Source organism: Zonotrichia albicollis, chromosome 4 (genome assembly GCF_047830755.1).
Source record: "Zonotrichia albicollis isolate bZonAlb1 chromosome 4, bZonAlb1.hap1, whole genome shotgun sequence".
In the NCBI taxonomy this organism is placed as follows: domain Eukaryota; kingdom Metazoa; phylum Chordata; class Aves; order Passeriformes; family Passerellidae; genus Zonotrichia; species Zonotrichia albicollis.
In genome coordinates this window covers 70,973,804-70,994,127 of record NC_133822.1, presented here as the reverse complement: position 1 = coordinate 70,994,127, position 20,324 = coordinate 70,973,804, and the positions used below count along the sequence as shown (strand labels likewise).

At 42.4% G+C, this 20,324-nt stretch overlaps 1 protein-coding gene across 8 annotated transcripts in view; it reads left to right on the top strand.

Moving 5' to 3' along the window:
- The first annotated feature begins 2,434 nt into the window (after nt 1–2,434).
- Nucleotides 2,435–20,324, top strand: part of EPS8 (EGFR pathway substrate 8, signaling adaptor) — a 131,999-nt gene continuing 114,109 nt past the window's right edge. For 3 of the 8 annotated variants that reach the window (XM_026790371.2, XM_026790372.2, XM_005481868.3), the window contains exon 1: nt 2,981–3,664. The gene's annotated coding sequence lies outside the window, so the exon portion shown is untranslated. Of the gene's footprint in view, nt 2,533–2,980; nt 3,665–3,899; nt 4,225–4,341; nt 4,609–20,324 lie in introns of those variants that run through there. The other 5 variants (XM_074540067.1, XM_074540066.1, XM_074540065.1 and 2 more) reach the window with 4 other exon arrangements.

The following is a 20,324-nucleotide window of genomic DNA, read 5'->3' as shown; positions in this document are numbered from 1 at the left end:
AAATTAAGGGTTTGCGGCTGATTCTAATCCTTCTGAAATAAATGGCAGCACTCCCCATGGCTCCAGAGGGAGAAAGGTCCTCTGTTTTACTTCACTGGCTGATTGCAATCCTCCCAGGATGGTGCAGAGAGAACTGCCAGAGAATTCATAACATCACAGAGCCTTGTCTTACTGCAAGGCTCTTTATCATCACACATTCAGCCTCAGCCCTAGTCATAAATTACATGGTTTGTAATTGATGCATTAGTAGTGGGAACAGCTGGATGGGAAGTTTTTAACTCATCAGAGGAGGCAGCTTCAGGCTGGAGAGTTTTGTGCTCAGGATGAAGAAGAGTTGGTTCATTTATCTCAGTCAGCTCAGTCAAAAAATCTCCCTCATGGCTGTAACAATAATTAGGAACAAGGAATAAAAATCTGTAAACCCCTAGCAGCTAGACTAAGGGACAAATATGGAAGGTGTGCATTTACTGATGCAAACTCCAAATAACATTAAACAGAGAGCAGAACATCCAGGAGATGTATCTCCATGTTCCCTGACTTAAGAATGCAGGCACCATAAGGATCATGAGCAAAGAGTTGAGTGTTTTCTTTCTGTAACAACACCAAAATTTCTGCTCTGCAGAGTGGTCCCTCATCATAACTTGGGCAAAGTGACTCATGACAGCTCTTGGAGGCAGTTTTATCTGTCACAGTCCCTGGGAGCCTCCATGGAGTTCCATGGCATGACAGACACCTCACTCTCACCTGATCCATTCCCTCCATATCCCTGAGCTCTTCACAAGAGTAATTTATCACATGGAAATGAGACTTCTGGGAATTCTTTGGCTCTGTAGCTGGGATAGAGTGTATGAGTCAGCCAGGAGCAGTCCAGACATTTTCCCTCTGGTTCAGAACTGAGTCTGAAGTTCAGTTTCTGTGAGGATTTCAGACACACTGAGTTCCTCCTCCTTTTTCACACTTGGATTGTGGGTAGCTCTCTGGTCTGCTTTACTTTGTTTGCCTGAACCAACCTTCCTTAGAAAGGAGATTCTGCAAGAAACTGCAAGTAGGTTCTGTAAGGTCATATTAATCAACTAATCACAATCTTTTCAATAAAGGAATGAGGAGAGAAGAGGTCTTTTAATAATCCTTTTATATTCCTTTTTTTTTCCTTTTTCTGGGCAGGGGGATGAACCCAAATACATTAGAAGTTTTATCCAAAGGTAATTTTTTGGGTAGCAGACCCCAGCCTCTTAGTTAATGTAGAAGTGTATAGAATGTCCTAAACATGTTTTGGCCTCACAAATTTTGAGGTCATTATGTTATTCATAGATAAATAGTAGATCTGAATTTAGAAAAATTAATCACATTCACTTAATGTCTTCTGTAAAGGGTCTAAATACATGTACACATGTATTTATGTGTGTACACATATATATGTGTACATATATATACATGTACACATAAAGATATGTGTACATGTATATAAATGTACACATATATTTATGGCACAAAGAATGACATATTTAAGCAGAATACTTTGAAATCAGACCTACTCAAAAGAAACTCCCAATCAAACTACAAATTACTTTGGGACTAGAAGAACCTCAATGGCTGCTCTTCAAATCCTCTTACCTGCATAGTTTTATAGATAGTAACATGTTTAGCCATGATGCAAAATATATTATGTAACTTTTAAGCAGCAAATAAATAATTTTTTAAAGCAGAAAATAGATATTTTCTGTACTTGTAATTTTTTTTTAATAGCATAAAGAATGGAGTAACATGGATGAAAAGCCAGTCTCTTGTTTCTCTCATTTGCTGTGGATTCTTCTGGGTTTATCTTGCATTTTTATGACCTAAATCAGGAACAATTCTGCCATTTCTCACTGAGCTGCATGTGCCTTAAAATCAATAGAAGGCTCATGCTTGCTTTGTAAATTTTTCTTCTGAAAACCCTATGGATACAGTGGTGTCTTTTTTCAATGAGAGTGGAACCTCCAGCATCCTGCAGGTTCCCAGCCCAGAAAATCTCTTCAGGCTGATCTCCAACAGGAGAGAATTCTTTGGTGTGTTTTGTCTTTTCCCCAAGCAGACAAACGTGGGTGAAATGCCTTCTTTGTCCCCTGTGTTACAATGTTCTGGCTTCCTCTCTGCAGCAATATTAACTTCATACTCATGTGAAATATTTCTATAAATGCCCATACCTGCTGTACACATCTCAAAGAATGTCATAGAATTTATTCTTCTCCCATTTATCCTTCTGGTTTCCCTTCCCTCATTCTCTCATCCCACTTCCTTTCCCTCTTTATTTTCTCCGTTCCTTTGAAATGTTTTCTTTCCAAGTGAAACCAAACAAAATTATCAGCCCACAATGGTCTTCTGCATTTGTGTTCTGTCCTTTGTTAAGGGGAATTGGAGCAGGGGGTGGGCTTGGGCTTCTATCCAGGAAAAAGGGGGAAGAGAGGCACTGTGTTTGGTTGCCAAGGACTGAAGCCGTCCCCAACCTTTTATTTAAGAGAATCTCTCGAATTTCTTTCTACCTCTCATGGGGTAAGCACTTTTAAGTATCAATTACTGTTATTATTTACCTAGGGAGTGTGTGTATGGCATCTGGCATAGTTTGGAAATGTCAGTGTTCCTGTAAGTTTCATTCACAGAAATTGCCTAGGTAGCCTCTCCATAATCACATTCCTTAAGATTTGAAGGTTTGTTGGAAACCAGCTAGGGAACCATATGGTATCTGCACATTTCAATGCTTGTTTGGGTACTCAGAAGTGGATTTATTTCACTTTTTTTTTTTTTTTTTTGTGCTTTCCTCTTTTTGTGGAGGACTTTCTGGACCAGAAAAATAGCAAAGGCAGAGCTGGTAGAAGATGCAGCACGACAAGGGACTCTGAGCCAGGAAGGGAAAGTTGGCTGAACTGCTTTTCTTTCTTTCTCACTCTCTCTCTTTTTTTTTTTTTTTTTTTTTTTTTTTTTTTTTTTTCATTTTAAGCAGGGTTAAGGTGAACTCCTAAGCAATTGAGAGAGGCCCCACCTCTCCCAGCCTGATCTGCAGGCTCGGGTTTCTCTCTCCTGCCTGGTTCTCAGGAGCCCACAGAGAGATTCTCGCCTGCTGCTGCTCCTGCCTTCAGCCCCAACCTGGCAAAATAACTCCCTCTGTAGAATTCAGACCTTAATTCAGGAAGATTCGCTGGCAAGCACCAGGTCAAGGATGGAGTAGCACCACTCGAGAAGAGATTCAGCAACCAGACTGCTGCGAGCAGTAGCTGAGCAATATCACCCTCTCCGTATTTTTATTTTTTTTTCAAAATCGGGAAAATCCGTGTCTTCCCTGGAGGAGCCGTCAGGGGCAGGACTCTGGCAGTGATGGCTCTGACTTCACCTGCTTCTGCAAATGAGTCACGCAGCGTTATAAAAAGCGAGGAGCTGCCAAGTCTCATTTCTTGGAACTGAGTGGAAACTTCAGCAAGCAGCTGCTCTTTCCTTAGTTTATACTTTTCCCCTGCAGGTTTCTTGGAGAGGGCCTGGAATCACAGAAACTTTGTAGCAGAAAGGACCTGTTGCTCCATTTTGATAACCGCGGCTCGGTGGAATTAGCTGTTTGGTCCAGATATGATTCTAATCATCCTACGGGATCTCGGTGAAGACTGGAAGGAGCCTCGGGAACGCAATTAAGCAGGTGTGTAATTATTTCTGTATTGGCGATTGAATCCTATCATAAATCAGGAACAGAACCTCAAAAATCAGGAACAGAATCTCAAAAATCAATTAGCTCTCCTATACACTACGTGAATAGAGGTTCTTTTCATATGTATGATGCTGTCAAAAGACTTTTGTGCTTTCTAGCTTTTCTCTGGAGTCACATAAGGCAAAAACTTATTTGAAAGAGAAATCAGTGAAAACAGATTCTCGCGGAACAGCCGGGTTTGAGGAGGGGAAGTGGCTCACTATAGCAATCCCGGCTGTGCTAACAGCGTAGCCGAGAGGACTTTGGCTACCTACGAGCGATCCGATAGGGACCATTCCCCTGCTCTGGAAGCCAGAGCCACGTGTGTATAAATTGTCAGAGCGGGGCGGAACGCCGTGCCGGATGGAAACAACATAAACAGCTGGACGATTTCATCCGGCGTTTCGAGCGAAGACCGGGGGGGAGACTTTTTGTTCTCGTAGACCGCTCGTTCCAAAGGTGCTTTGGCTACACCTACTCTTTCGGGGAAGGGATGTTGCTTTGGAGCTGTGGTACGTTTTTGTGTGTGTGGCCTTGTATTTAATTTTTTAAAAATTTTTTTACGATGACTTTAAACTCCCACGGGGCGCTGCTGCGAGCACCTTTGCGTGGCGTGAGGCGCGCAGGGAGCGGGAGCAGGAGGCGGCTCCGTGCGGCCGCTCCTCGGCTGCGGGAGCTCCGCACTGCGCTCCGCGGGCCCGCCCCGGCCTCGGAGCTGGGGCTGGGGTTGGAGCTGGGGCCGGGGCGGGGCGGGTGCCCGGCAGAGGGAGCTCGGCTCCGCTCGGCTCCGCTGCCCGCCCCGCTCCCGCACTTTGTTGGCAGCGCGGAGCTCCCGCTCCCGCCCGCAGCCCCGCGGCCGCCGCCGCCCCCGGCCCGGCAGGAGCACTCGGGGCACGGTAAGGAAGGGGCTGGCAGGGCGGGATGGGGTTTCCCCCTGGCATCGAGCCTCCTTTGGGTTGTTCCGCGACCCCAAAGAAGCCGGCGGGGCAGGGCGGATTGCGGGGCGCTGCCCCGGCCTGTCCCCGCTGCCCTGCGCTCGGACAGGGCGCTGAGAAGTCCCCCCGGGGAGGGTGGTCGGTGCTGCTGCTTTTCCCAGCCTGGCTGTGCACCCGCGAATCCCTCGGGGTGTGTGTGTGTAAATGTGTGTAGGTGTGTGTGTTCTCTCCTGCTGCCGCTGCGGTGCCGCCACACCTGCCCGCACACCGGGCTGGGCATCCCCGCCGGGGGCACCAGCCGTGCCCTCCTCCTCCTCCTGCTTCACCTTCTACCTGCTGACTCCCCTCTCAGTGCTTACTCGGGTATTTTCTTCCCCTCTCAGTCCTTACTGGGGTATTTTTCCTTCCCCTCTCAGTCCTTACTGGGGTATTTTTCCCCCTTTCAGTCCTTACAGGGGTATTTTTCCCCGCGGTGGTTCATTCAGCTGGTTTTTCCGTCTCGGTAGCGGGCGCGGAGCAGCTTTGGGTAGGATAACCCTGTTGAATGCCCTCGTTCGTTCGGTGCTCTCTCCTGCTGTCCCTCGTGTCCCCCCGCTGTTCAGCCCTTTCGTTCTCTCCCGTAACTTTCTCTGTTGTCTCTGCTCCTTCTGCCCCTCTCATGGTCATGACACGCACTCGTTGCCAGCATACCAGTGACTGGGCACACCTTGGAAACAGGTTAGGGGCATTTTGAGGAATAATTTAAGGTGCTCCTGACCCCCACCGTGATCTCAGTAGGGCTGCATTGTATCCAGGAAAAGCGAGATGTTGTTGCAGCTTCCACTGAAGCATAATTTCAAGCTAGCTAGCAGCAGGCAGTAGAAGAAAGGGTGGAACAGGTTTTTCTTAAGGATGTTGTTTGAGAAGCAATCCTCCCACTCAGAAATTGTGCTTTGCCTTGGCTGGTGAATCTTGTACCCTCCAGAGTGGTGTGACCTTTGGTGGAGTCTGCTTTGTTTACTTGAGGTGAAGTGCTGAAGGTAAAAGTATTGCTCCTCTGCATTGTGTCTGCTGAAATATTAACCCAGTGATGGATCTCGCATGCCTTCCCAGCATAGATCATATTTTAATTACTCCTCTCCTTCATCATCAAAAATGAGTCCTCCTCCCTTCCTATTGACTGTCTTCCTTCTCGTTTGTGATTGTGCAATGTCTATATGTCAGCTACAAAAGTTGCTTGCATGGGAGAACATGAAAATGACCATTTTTTGTTGTTAGCAACTGGAAATACTTAATCAGCATGGTGTGCCTGGTCTCCCTTCCCTGGAATACCCATGGAAACGCTGCAGCCCCTGCCCTGTGAGGAGGAGAAACCTCTCCAGGGCCAGGCTTGCAGTGAGTTGGTGATTCCCTCTCAGGGAGTTTTGGGGTCTCTAGCTGGTCAGAGTACTCTGAGATAAGTTAGAAAGTCTTTTCTCAGCTTGATGGTCGAAGAAGGAGTCAGAAATTTTCATTTCTCGGTCTCAAGGTTGTTTATTGCTTCTTATCTATAAAATTCTTTCTCTTGTCTTGCTGAGGTCTGCTCAGCAAGACAGTCAGAGGCATTCTCCCTGCCCCCAGGGCAGTGTTATCTTTTTATACTAAAAACTCTGTGTACAATATTTACAATTACTTTCTAATACCTATCACCTATGTTAGACAGTGAGCTTCTACTGTAATCTAAAAGTGCCAACATCACAGCAGCAGACGGAGGCCAAGAAGGAGAAAGGCTGGACACACTTAGATTCTTCCATCTTGCCTCTTGAACCCCCATTCTAAAAACTCTAAAAAATTTATTTTTCACTTTGTGATAAATTCATTATCATTCTACTCAAACTTTCATGGCTTGTAATTCTTCGTACAGGGTTGGTAATTGTTTTTTTAAGGGCTGAATCAAAGGCACAGGGGTCTTGGGCTCTGTGCTAAGGTCTCGGAGGAGTTTCCTGGGTTCTGACAAGGGAGAGGGCGGTGGAGGCTGCAAAGAGCCGGCAGAGTTTCCAAGGTGTAAGGGAGACGCCCCATATCTGCTCCTGATTCACAGTTCACGGGCAGTGTGGCATTATTAGCTCTCAGGTAAGGAGATACTGTGCTCAAGGCTCCACACGAGCACCCTGTGGCTGCTCCCTGCTTTTTCTGCGCAGCCAAAAGAAATGGAAACGGCTTTGGATTTGAGTTTTGGTTTTTGGATTTGAGTTGTCCAGCTGGCTTGTGCTGTCAGGCACTCATGTAGGCTGTGGTGTTGAGTTATGCCTTCTCCCAGCTCTGAGTGCTGCTTTCTGAGTGATTCTGTGATTTTGAAAGCAGACAAAAGCGTCCCATTAGATTTATTTGGAGGGAGGTAATACCCCAGGAGCAGCAACACCCAGCAATGATTAGGTGCTAGTTATACACAGCAGTAATGGAGAGGGCAGGATTAATCTGAAGTTACTTCTGCTGTGAAATGCACAGATGGAAAAAGTACTGAAGTTTTCCACTTGATGACAACTAAATTCTTGAAATAGGGTTGATTATTTTTCTGTCCATAGTCCAGCTGTAAATGGTGAATCAGTCACATTAACTACTGCATTTTTTCCCCTGTGGGTGACAGCTTATTAAAATCTAACATCTGAAGTCAAATAATTGAAGCCCGAAGGGTCAAAATAGATTAAATATATAAGAACTCTTCAGTTACTATGGGGAGATGAGAGAAGTCTTGAAGTCCACACCACAAAGATTGCACCAACAAGGCACTTGCTAACTTTGGGTTCAGTGTCTACCACTTGTTGCTCTTACATTCCTGCTTACAACTCCTGCATCTCTTCTCATACAGTGAATGACTGCTCAATGCAAAGTTTTTTTCAAAGACAGCTTTTGGCTGTGCCAGGCAGAAAAAGGAAACCCTTTGTGACCCCTCCAGTCTCCTCTCTCTGCTGTGGGGCTGGTGGCAAGAAAGAGATGATGTTTGGCACCTTGGAGTTGTTGCTTACAGTGCAGCCTGATCCTGATATATATTCAAAGTATATTTTTCAGTGTGAAAATTCGGTATATAAGAGGCTAATTTCTTGTATTCAATGCTAGTTCTCCAGTTTTTCCATTACTAAATGCTGCAGACCAGGAGAAATTAGAATTCCTGCTTTTGGGGAGGGGCTGTAACTGGTGCCATTTTATCTTAACTCCAGAGTTGGACTCTGATTCATCTGCCAGTTTATTCATCCAAAAAACTGACATTCTGTCTTGTACAGCTTTATCTTCTGATTTAACCTAGGATTTTCAGTTTTCTGCCCTGAACTCCAAGTTAGATGATGAACTTTTGTTTTGCCATGAACTTCAGCTGCTAGTGCAGTCCTGAGTGACCATTTCCCCCTGCTGTGCCCTAGAGGAATTTAGGCATAAAGTCATTGAAAGTTTCACCTAGATCAGTCACGCTGGTTTGGGTGTGTGTAGAAAACATTTGCGAAGCTGTTTATAAAACAATGTTCTGCAGTCACTGAAGGGGGTTTTTAAGACAAGGTGTCTTTTACAGCTATTGACTCTGGGAGAGTCACAGCCTGCTTGGAAGGACCATGATAGTGTGGGAAGAAGCAACTCCACATCTGTTTTGTGAGGAAGGACTCTTCTCTTCTTTCTTTTTTTTTATTCCCCTCCTAATTTTGTGTCATTGACGCTGGGGGATGAGAAATGAATCACAAATGGAAATGTTGTTAGCATTAGCTTTTTAAGATCTGTTTCATTTTGAGCGGTGGCCGTGAGCCTGCAGTCACTAACACATGGCTTTGATTGTAACGTCAGTTTTAGTAACATTTTATAATTTTAGCCGACCCAGGGTCTTGAATTGCTACTAGTTGAACGCTTCCAGTCCTTTCTTCCCTTCCACTGTCTCGCTAATTAAAGTTAGGCATGCTGTGAATCTCCACAGGGTTAAGATCTGACATGGAAATAGCAAATTACAAATTACTTTCTTTGCATTTATTACCTTTGTCTCTTGATGAATAGACTCCAGCAACCTCGATCAGACTAAGTTAGCAGATGTCTCTGGCCTCAAAGGTGCAGAGTTAGCGTTTTTTTTTTTTCCATGAAGTTGTCCATTTCTGTGGGATTTTTCTGTTGTGTGGATTTCTGATGCATGACAGGCGTCTTCATTACTGTGGTGGTGTGACAGGGAATTCTGCTTGCCTTTGTTCTCACTCCTGTTGTCACTTGGACCAACCAAGGAAATTGTCAGCTTCTCTATAAAAGCTGCAGAAGAAAAAAGAATAGCAAAGCCACCAGTATAAACACAAAAATGGTTGAACCATTCTCCTGGAATACTGTGAAAACTTGGAGTGTTTCAACAGAATAATGAGTAGAAATTAATGATTTTAAGAATAGTATCTGTTGAGTGAAGATAGATGTTATGGATGTCCGTAACTTAAAAGAGGTTTCATACAGATAACGTGGTTGTTGTTTTGTTTCATTATTGATTTTATTTTGTTTTGGGGTTTTTTTTGTTTGTTTTCAAGAATGCATTGGGTTTACACAAAAGAGAGGATTTGTCTTTTAATAATCCATAATGTCACAGTCCATGGATTTTCTGGATTTTATAGATTACCCCTGGAGATGGGGAACACCTGATTCCTTTCAAGCTTTCCACGAGTGCAGGGGAGCTGCATTCAGCTGGGTTAATTGTGAAACTGCCGGAGCTGGTTCTTGGGGCCGGAGTTTGCTGTAGCTGTCTCAGACTAAATGTACCACGGGTGTTTCTCTTATTATCTGTAGCTCAGCAATGTTTAGAACTGGAAAATAAAGAAGTGATTCCTGGTGGATTTGTATTTATTGCTTTGATTCCTGCTCCTGCGTGTAAAAGCTTTTTTAAAGATTTGACCAAGTAGAAAATCAGGCACTAGGATTGCTGCTTCTCCCATCAGCTCTCCCTTCTCCTCACCGTCCAGAAATTATCTCAAGTGCCAAGAGGAGCTGAAAGTGAGGTGTTAGCAGCACCTGCTTGCTGTCCATTAGATAAACCCACACCCATTAGCGAATGGTTTTTAACACCCCCTCCCCAAAACAGCTGCATCAAACTTGTTCTAAAACACATGAGAAATACCTGAGCTCACAGAAGTTTGTCTGCTCCTCAATACTTGCAGATACCTGGTAAGATACAAGATTATCCCAGTTTTGTCAAGGTTTTGCCTTTAGGTAGACTTTGATCTTGCTGTGTTTTGTTCCGTTAAAGGTCCTGGTGAATTGTCTTCCACCTGAAATGTGAACTTTGGTTAATGAGCAAGTTCTTTCAGTCTGGGGTGGTTGAGAGCGCTCAATTCATCCCTCTGAATGCTCCTTTCATGAAAACTGAGGACTTTGCTCTTCCTTCTAATGTACTCTTCCTTCTTCCGAGGCCGCTGATCTTATTTGTTTCCACAGCGTGTCTGAGGTGTAGTCTTCTCTATTTCCTGAGACAAAGATCTCTTTGTTTCCAATGTAAAATATAATTTGAAGTAATTAGCCTGAAGAAAGCTTTTTGTTCCCTACTCCATAAGAGATTAGAAAGACACTTGGTGTTTCTGGGTGTTAGGTATCTGGTTAATGCAGGGATTCTCTTAAGCATTCAATGCCTATGAGAATCCCCGTGTACCTCATAAAAATATTTCTGAATGAGCTGTTGTATTACTCAGAGCCTGTGAATGTGAGACCTTTGTAGAAGGAGTGAGACATTCATCTTGTACATTGTCTTATGCACTCAGATACATGGGGAACTCAACGATCTGGCAAGGATAATGCAAGGAAATTGAGTTACATCATGAGGAGTTTGTGTTATCATGTGGCAATAAAATTTAGCTTGATGATCTTCTGTGCCATTTAAAAAATGGCGTGGAAGAGTAAACTGTTTATTCTTGTACCTCTAAAGTAATTTTCAGCTTTGCACAACATGTCTTGAGAAGGCAATGAGTGCATTGTACTGCCTTCAGCTGGAGATAAAAATATACATCTGTGTTTCACATTCAGAACAGGCTGCATATGAAATACATGTGTTTTCTTCAGTCTCATCTCAGACTCGCTTTTCCCAAAGTGGAATTATTTATTCTCTGCTCCACTTCCAGCATTATTTATTGCTTTGCAATTGTTCCTGTGCTCTCGCAGCCCTTAGTGTAATGTTTCAACTTTCTGTTTCCTTCTCTTCCTGTGCTCAGGGATTAAGCCTTGTCCAGGGCAGAGGGCTGGGAGCTGGAGGATGGGATCTGTTTCTGTTTTAGCAGCAAACTTGGTTAGGGCCAATAAATCTGGGCTAACTGGTAATTAGCCTCTCGGTGCTATCTCACGCAGAGAGGGCAGGACATTGTGGGGAATCTGGACTTTGTACCTTGGTGTCTCTTAGGTAAGTGGGTGACAAATGTCCTGGCCCTGCCAAGAAACAGGCACAGCTTCTCCACTGCAGTCACAGTGTCCCTTCCTCTGAGGGTTTCCTTCCCTCTCTGCTTGCCTCAGCCATGTTTCTCCACCATCTTCCATATCCTACTGTTGAGTCCTGATATAACTTTAACTCTCCTGTTCTTTATTTTTTTTCTCTTTCGTTTCTTTATTTAACCCCTATTTTCCCTTTTTGTTTTACATCACTCTTTAATTGCACATCTTCAGCTTCATGACACTTCTTGCAGTAAAGCTTTTTCATACTCAAACCCCAACTCTTTCTCTCCTTTTGTGTCCTTTATTCCAAAGTCTTCTCTAAAGCATTTCAGATCCATGTTCTCGGTGGGAAATGTGGCGTGTGAAATTATAAGGATAGTCAAGTCTTTGTGGGTTAAGTCATGCCTTCCCCACAATGTGTGTGCTTTGTCAAGGCAGTAATTTTAAGCTCTCATCACGCAGTTCTACAACTCCAGACCTTGCAGGGAGGTGTTGGAGTGTGTGTAGGCATTTGTTTTCCCTGTGTGAGTGAGGTGTCTAATACACATCCAAAAAGCCTCTTCAGTAAAGAGTCTTACTGAATATGACTGTAAGATATTCTCAGAAGTGCCTTGGATATGAGGTTGAACAAGTTTTTTTCTGCTTAGAATTTACAGTTTTTCTTACTTTTTATATGAAAGCTGAATGTTGGCATGCGAGTGGCTCAGGACAGCTGGCAGCAGGGAGCTGTGTCTTCCCAGGGACAGCACTGATTATTTTTTATGGAGGAGGTGGATGCTTAGAGCATGAGAGTTTATGTCCCAGTGGGTTCTTTGAATATTTTAAGCTGTTCTTTTATAACTCTGAAAGTTATTGTCCAGACATCTCCATTCCCCTTTTTTAAAAATAATCTAAAAATCTCGATTTTTGGAAACAGCTGTTTTGTCTCTGTCTCATTTTGCCTATTTATAAACAAAAGACATATCTGACTCTCAGGAGTTTTGTGAGGCTTAATTAACAAATATTTATACAGGCTTTTGAAGATATAAAGCAGCATATAAATGCTAAGCAGTGTTATTATTACCGCCAGCTGCTTTGTTGTAATTGAAGTAATAAAAGTTTCAGTGCCAGTGGTTTTGTTGCTGATGCCTAAACAGAGTTTTTGTGAACTCAGGAGACACTGAGGATGGGGAGAAGGTGATGGTGTGGAGCATTGAAATACAGTGTGTGGGACAGCTCTGAAACCTTTGGAGGACTTAAATGAAATAATTTTAATAAAGAAGTAAAAGTCCAGAACTGGAAAAGAATAAGCCCTATTCTGCAGTATGTTTAGAGGTCCCAGGACTAACTGGGGGTTGTCTGTGCTGTGCAGTGTGTCCCTGGTTAGCAATGAGCTGGCAGCATTTGCATTTATGACTGTGGCATATAAAAGAAGGGATCTTTTAGAGATGATTGATAATGGGTAGTATAGGAAAAGTAACATGGTATAAATCACAATTAGCCTTTGCAATTTATTCTTTTTTGAGGTCTACTTTTCTAAAACGTTCATGACTTAAAGCTGAGTTATTTTTATTAATGTTCTTGTGCTTATCTCACATAACCAGCTTGTTAAAAGCGGATATGAACACTTTTTAAGCCTCTGGCTTATAAATTGTGAGAAAGAGAAAGGAAGATTGAGTCCAACAGGCTTGAAGGTAGATTCATTTCTCTTCCAGTTAGCAAAATGAGAGAGGGAGAAGAACTAAACTGTAGAGTTAGTGAGCCAATCAGTTTCAGCCACGTTGGAAATCATTAGATTTAGCTCCAATGTACAATTTAATTGTAAAAGTCTAACTTAAGAGAAAATTAATTCAGGGGAATTCTGTTTTGGTAAATTGATGATAATATCTCTATGTTATTTCTGCCTGAAGTAACAAGAGTGTGGAAAAAGTAAAGTACTAACAAAGGAGCAGTGAGGGGGAACAATTATTTTGCAAACATCTCCTGAGGTTCAGAGGGGGTTATTTGGTCGCATTAAAAGAAGAATATTGTGCTGCCTGAATGTTGGAGAGGATTGATAAAAACTGTGGGTTGAAGAAAACATCTCTGTTCTTTTTACTGTAAACATTTGAGATAAGATGGAGAAGTTTGGAAGAATGCAACATCTTCTGCAAGTTATCTCAGCATTCTTAATTGTTTGTTATGAGGTCTTGGTTTGAGCATTAGCAGTTATTTCTGGTGAGGTTTAGGGGGTTCTAATTTGTTAAGTTAGGCTGTCAAATGACCTATAGCAAGTAATCTGTCTCTAATAATATCCTAATATTTAGTAAAATGCTGGTTTTACTTGTAAGGGATGTTCCCTAGCAGCTTCTGGATCAGTTCTACCTATGAAGACCTGAGTAGTTTAAGATGTTAAAGGGATCACACAAATGTGGATCATGGATGTCTTGATTTCATAGTGGCTGTCCTGCAAGGACCTTGAAAACAGAGAGGATGCAAAGCAGGGAGCTTAGTCAGTCCTTTATGATTATAGGTAAGCAAATTTTCAGACAACTTTGAACATTATTAAACACTGAGAGGAAAAGTCCCAAGCCCTACTTTTTTTTTTTTTTTTCCTCCAGTTTTAGGCAAATCTCACTTTAAAAACTACCATAAAACATACAACCACAAAGCTGTTCTGCATAGAAATAGAAGCACTTTAAACACACAGAGGCAGGCAATATAGCCCTGAGGCACATATGGAGACAACCAAAATGCTGAATGGTAGGTTCAGAAAAGGTTATTGCTCAAAATATTTTCAGTAGCCAAATGGAAGACAATTCATAGCATTGTATTAGAACTTTTCTTTCTTTGTGAGAGACTGGTGACACCTCATTGTGTGTGAAAGTCTGGGGATTTTTGACAGCTGTGGGAAAGAGCAACTATTTTATGCTCCCTGTGTACAGAGGTAGAACAATTAGATAGGAATTTGTTTTTCTGTTACCCCAGACTGTAACACAGAGTATGATAACTGTCTTTTGAAGTACAAAAAAAATCTGCCTCGGGGGCTATAATTTTAAAGCATCATATGAAATGCTGATTTAATAAGGTCTGCTCCTTGCACATTTTAAGTGCAAGGAAATATGTGTGTTGAGACCTTGCTAATCCTTCATTTGCACAAAGTCTTTGGCTTGTTCCCTAACTGTCAAGGAATTAATGGTGTGCTTCCACGAGATCCTGCATTACTGAGCTGTAATTATTTTCATAAGAGATCCTGCACTGCATTTGGTGGTGCTTTATGAATTATCATAATAAATAGAATGAAATTGCTGTTGTCAAAACATGTGAGCAAAGTAATCTGATCCCCATTGTTGGTGTACCCAGTGGCTCGTGGGATGAAGTGATACCCAGTGGATTTCCAGGCACTTCATGCAGGTTGGTGAGAGGTTTGCTGAGCTGGGTCGTAGGTGACAAGAAACAATTCCACTGAGCCAGAAACAGGCTCCAATTGCATGGGACATGGTGGTTTTTGTGTCTCCTGGCTGAGGATGGCTGGCGTCCTTGCTGCTCTGGTGTTGCCCAAACCTGGGTAAGGTTCTGCACTACAGACACATCCTGCATTTGCATGATTTTATGGAAATCTGCACCTAGCTAAAGCAGGCAGTGCAGAAGGTAGCATATATCACCTGCTTTTCAGGTGGAGAGAGTCAGCAGTATTCAATTTTGGAGTATCTGCATAGGATTTTCCCTTTTGGTTTATGACAAATCCTTGTACAGTCTTAGTTCCTCCAGACGTTAGCCAATGACTGGAGGCTTGTTGTACCATGCACTCAATTTCAGGAGAATGTTATTATTTAAGCATTGTGTCTATTTTTAAGTCAGATAATCTATAAAACCTGTTGAAAACCACAAGAGATCATTACATCATCTAGTTTGACCTCCAGAGTGTATGAAGGAGGAAGGTTTCTGCCCTTCTATTTCTGCTAGAAAAATATTAATCAAGTTTCCTTGGCTTTCCTCTTGGAGGAAAATAGACACAGTAATTTAAACTACCTGCCCCTGGCAAACACTGGCATTTTTCACGAAGTACATTGGTGAATTTTTAGCGGTTCTTTGGGTGTGAATAATGTAATAATGTGAATGCCAGAACGTGGTGCAACCCTCTGGATGCTGTTGTTTATGTATGTATATATATATAAATTTTTATACATATACACATATATATACTTTGTGTATATGTATATATACTTTGTGTGTGTGTATATATGTATGTATAGTTTTTTGTATATATATATACACACTTTGTATCTATATATAGCTAGATATATCTATATATATATCTACTTTGGCATGTAGCCGATGCAATCCAGGTTTCTTCCTCTAGGTACACACACCTTTTCCCCAAAAGCTTCACAGGCTAAAAGCAGGTGATCCTGGAGTCTCTACCCCTATCCTTCATGCTTCACTGGATAAATTGTGTAAACTCACATCACTTTCTGAGCCACTCTGTGCTTGTCTGTGTAATCACTTTTTGCTCACATGGCAGACTGAGGCACTTGTTGGCACAGCAGTTTTTAGGTGTTTAAGGCCATGTTAGCCTGTGTGGGGAATCCATGGGAGTGCTGGGGATCTTCTTGTGTAGGTTCACTTTGATTTTTGAGAGATATGTGGTTTACCTGCTGCCTTGAGCATGGTACTGGTGTTCAACAGACTCTGGGATGCCCAGATGTGTGCTGTGCTTGTATTTCCAGTAATGCCAGTGATGCCTCAGGTTTTAGCTTTTATATTTTTCAGATTCTGTGCTGCTTTAGTGTGCAATTCTGAGCTTCACGTGAGGGGATGGTGAGCTCTGTGCACAGAGCAGGGAGACAAAACAATTCCTGCTCCAGCTGGGCACCAAGGACAAATGATCCCAATCTCAGCCCAGGAGCACAAACCCCGTGGGCTGGAGAGAGAAAAACAAGCAGGGTGGGACTGCCTGGGCTAAAGCTGGAATGGGACAATGAACTGCAAGGTGCAAATGGAGCAGAACTGATCCCAGGGACAGAGCCCGTGCCCGGCCGTGCATTTTGGGGCCATTTTGGTTCATCTTGGGTGCAGCCCTGGCTGGGCTCTGGTGCTGCCCAAGGTGCATCCATGGAGGAGAAGCTTTGAATAAATCCCTACTTTATTCTTTAACTCCATCCAGCCTCTGTTCTAGCTCAGCCTTCTCAAGGCATCACCAGCAGCAACATTTTTTTAATATTGTCACGTCTTCCTCATGGCTTCTATCAAACAAGATTTACAGATGTCACTACAGGCAATTGACTAAATGGAGTCCAAAAATTGGGTTTCTGTGGGACTATGTCACAAGCAATGTGAGTCCTCCTTGCTTTTAAAACCTTCCTTGTAGAGCTTCAGTGCAGTGACTTCTTTAGGACGTAAAGAAAAAAATGTGGCAATTTTACAGATGACCTTGCTCTTTATGCTCTGCCTGCATGGGATTCTTCCTTCCAGTAATGAGGAAATGTTCTGAGGCAGTGTTCTTGCCACGGTGACATAAAACAACAGAGCCTTCCAGTTATTCCCCTGTTCTTGCCCTGTAATAGACACACGCCTGCAGGGACCAGCTGACCTTATATATCTGGAGCTTGGGGTCATTTCTGTCCTAGAGATTTGGTTGGGTTTTTTTGTTTGTTTATTTGTTTTTTTTGTTTGTTTTGTTTTGTTTTTTTGTGTGTGTTTTTTCTTTTTTTATAATAGGCATTGGGTTGGTGACTGCACTCACTGATTAGAAACCATATATGATTAGTATTCTTGATCCAAGTGTGCACTCTCCATTCTGGACACACAATCCCCCTAGACCTCCTAGAAATACACTCAATTGTTGCTCTGACAGAAAGAAAAGCAGGAAAAAAGCCCCAAAATTGCCTAAAATTTACCTTTATGAGTTTGAAGGTGTTTTTCAGCCCGGGGATAAAGATTGGTACTGATGTTCATGAGTTGTTCAGCTGTGGGGGAGAGGGTTTCTGCAGCATCAGAACCTTGATCTCTAAGTGCTTGTTTGTTCCACTGATATTAATAGAACAAATTGTCTGCCTGTTTAATGATTTTGAGGTTGAGGCTCAAAAATCTCAAAAAAACAACAACCCACCACTAAAAAACAAAGCAAACCCCAAGATAATTTGTGTGCTTGTTTTGTTAAAGGAAACTTAGATCATTTGGAAACAATTTAAAAGAATTTGTCACCATTCTTGTTATTTTTTTTCTGTCCTCATCTTATTGTGAGACACATCTTTTATTTGAAGTGTGTGCTATTTTAAACAGGCATTATGTTTTCATGAAAACTCTGCTGGGCAACGTCTAAACCCAGACATAAAAGCAAATAAACTAAGAAAAATCCTCTGTTTATCTGAGATGAGAGGACTTTTTTAAGAAAAGGAGAGAAGAGGAGAGAAAAAGGAGAGTTGTTCTCTCCTTTTTAAGAAAAGGAGAGAACAACTTAATGTTCTCTTTTGTCTCTTTATGTTCCTTAATGTTCTTCTGCAGTCCTCAGGAATTCCATTATCTCATTGGTATGTCACTGGGGTAGTACTACAAAGAAATCTCAAAATGCTACTGTCTTTGGAGTGTACAGTGAGGAGAGGCAGAAAGTGCTGCATTTCACTCTTTGATCTAGGCTGATTCTGATTTTACTCTGAATTCACAATTGATGTGAGTGTTTAATGATGGATAACGTCTTTTGGATGCTCCCTGCACCTCAGTGAGGTAAACCTGAGGGTTTACATCTTTTGGGGCTGTTAATTTTACACACAGCTGAGATCTCTCGTGTCCAAGGTGTGCTATTTGGGATTTTTAATTAATTACGTTTGACAGCTCATGCTCAGTTGTACTACTTGGTGTTGCCTCAGACAAAGCTGAGCAAGCTTACTGTAAACTTTCCCCAGCTCCTTTCTAGTGAGATCTGTCACAATTTCCTGTCACTTGCAGGGCTGTGGAATGAGCTGTCACACAAGTGAGTACTGGAATTGTGGAGGTGAGTGTAGCAGCAGTGCCAAATGAAGTGGAGATGAAAAAGTGGGAGCTGTGGACTGGGAAATGAGCAGGGTGGTGTTGTGGGGGGCTCACTCCATCTCCACTAAAATCTTCAGGATCTGACTGTTGGGAGCTAGGAGAGGCCAGGAGGCTCTTTGGTTTGTTTTCAATTCCATTTCATGGGAAATGAAATTAACATCTCTAATTTCTTCCTTGTGACCTCTGTGTTTTTCAAAGCATCCACTGCGTGGATGGAGGGCTTGTTTCCATATATTTCCATATACCTTATCACATGCACTAGACAAAAAAGCCAAAACTACTGCCCCAAAAGCCCCTGATAATTCAAATTCAAATCCCCAGGGATGATACCTGGTGAGCCTATGGCAGTGGTACAGAACAGTCTGGAGTGGGGAATTATCAGTGCTGCCACATCCCTCTTTCACAAAGCCCTGGGATTCTTCTTTTATCTTGGTTCAGTCTGCTAAGTCTTGTGAAAACAATAAACTGGCTCACCTCCAGTACTGTGATTTTTATCTTGAATTAATAACAAGTTGTCTTTTCTCACAAAGATAAAGCAATTTTTCTTTCAAAGAAAAGTACTTATCTGCTTGAGGATTCTACCATGGTGGCTAACACATGGGTGTTGGATTTTTTTTTTTTTTCTTAATAATCCTTGAGCTATCAGGACCTTTGATTTGCCCTGGATTTTAATGAGTCATTTAGAAGCGGAGTTCTGTTTTGGCCATTTGACTGTGATACTCCCTCTCAAATCAGTTACCATTTTGAGGATGACATCTGAGTCTGCCTATGTTTCTGCATGGCTGGAAGCTGTCACTACTCATTGAAACTTATTAGTGCTGGAAATGGATATGCTGCTTCATCTGCTGGGGATGAAACCTGAGGCACCAGCATTTGAATTTAAATGTTGTTCCCATGGGGAAAGGAGGAGAGCTTGGAGAGTGAGGGGTGAGAGCTACCTTGAAGCTCAAAGAGGCTTTGGGAGCTTTGCCTACAGGTTGCTAAAAGCAGGTTGTGGCATTTTTTTGATGATTCAAGAAAATACTGTGCTTTAAAATCAAAGTTTAATGGGAGGTTACAGGGCTTTAGCTGAAGATTATACTGCAGAAGACACTAAATTTTTCTTTAAGAGGAACCAAAGTTGGGAATCCTCCTTTTGGGGAGGGGGAAGGAGCACTTGAGGAATTACTGTAAAGAGAGCAGGTGCAAAGTTTGACTCAAAGCCAAGCTTCTGTGATGGCTCCTGGGAGTCCACACGTTCACCCAAGGTATGCAAAATGATTCTTTAAAATGGGCAGTGGAGGCCATGAGCCCCCATCCATCCTTATTGCCACCTTTCTCACCTGAAAGGGCTGTGAGCAAAATAGCAGAAAGGCAGGAGGAGTCCTGTGACAGTGTTCACAGGGGTTCTTGGATGAGGGAAGAGACGAGAATGTTGACTCCATGTTTCAGAAGGCTTGATTTATTATTTTATGATATATATTACATTAAAACTATACTTAAGGAATAGATGAAAAGGTTTCATCAGAAAGCTAGCTAAGAACAGAAAGGAACGATAACAAAAGCTTGTGTCTCGGACAGAGAGTCTGAGCCAGCTGTGATTGGCCATTAATTAAAAACATCCACATGAGACCAATCCCAGATGCACCTGTTGCATTCCACAGCAGCAGACAATCATTATTTACATTTTGTTCCTGAGGCCTCCCAGCTTCTCAGGAGGAAAAATCCTAAGGAAAGGATTTTTCATGAAAAGATGTCTGTGACAGAGTCCCTGGGTGACTCCAGCTGTACCCAGCCCTCACCACATCACTGATCCTTGTTTTACAAGGCTGCACTGGGAGCACCTGTATATTGTAATTTCTTCATTGTTTTTTCACTTGATTATATCTAAGTATATTCCCAGTACAGAGATTATTTTCTCCTACCTCTTCTCCCCCTCCCCTGCCTCAGCACAAGCCCAGAGCTTGCTTGAGACAGGAGTCTTTGATTGACAATGCCTTCACCATTTGAGACTGGTGGTGTGCTAAAATGTACAACTGGCATTTCAGAAACTGTAAAACTGACCTGACAAAGTGTGACTTTCTATTTTTTTTCTTTTCTTTTTTTTTTTTTTTAACTCTCCCCTTCTCTCAGCACGTGGTAGATGTGTCTTGATTCTGATCTGTCACATTGTTGTGTCACTGAAACTTATAGAGAACTACAGAACACTGAAATTGGTACATTCTGAAATTCATAAACAGAATTGAAACAGCATAGTCATAAATTAATCTTGATTCAACTTTTTTTTTTAAATAGAGTTCAGTTTGCAGCAGAAATTCAGCAGCCTGAAG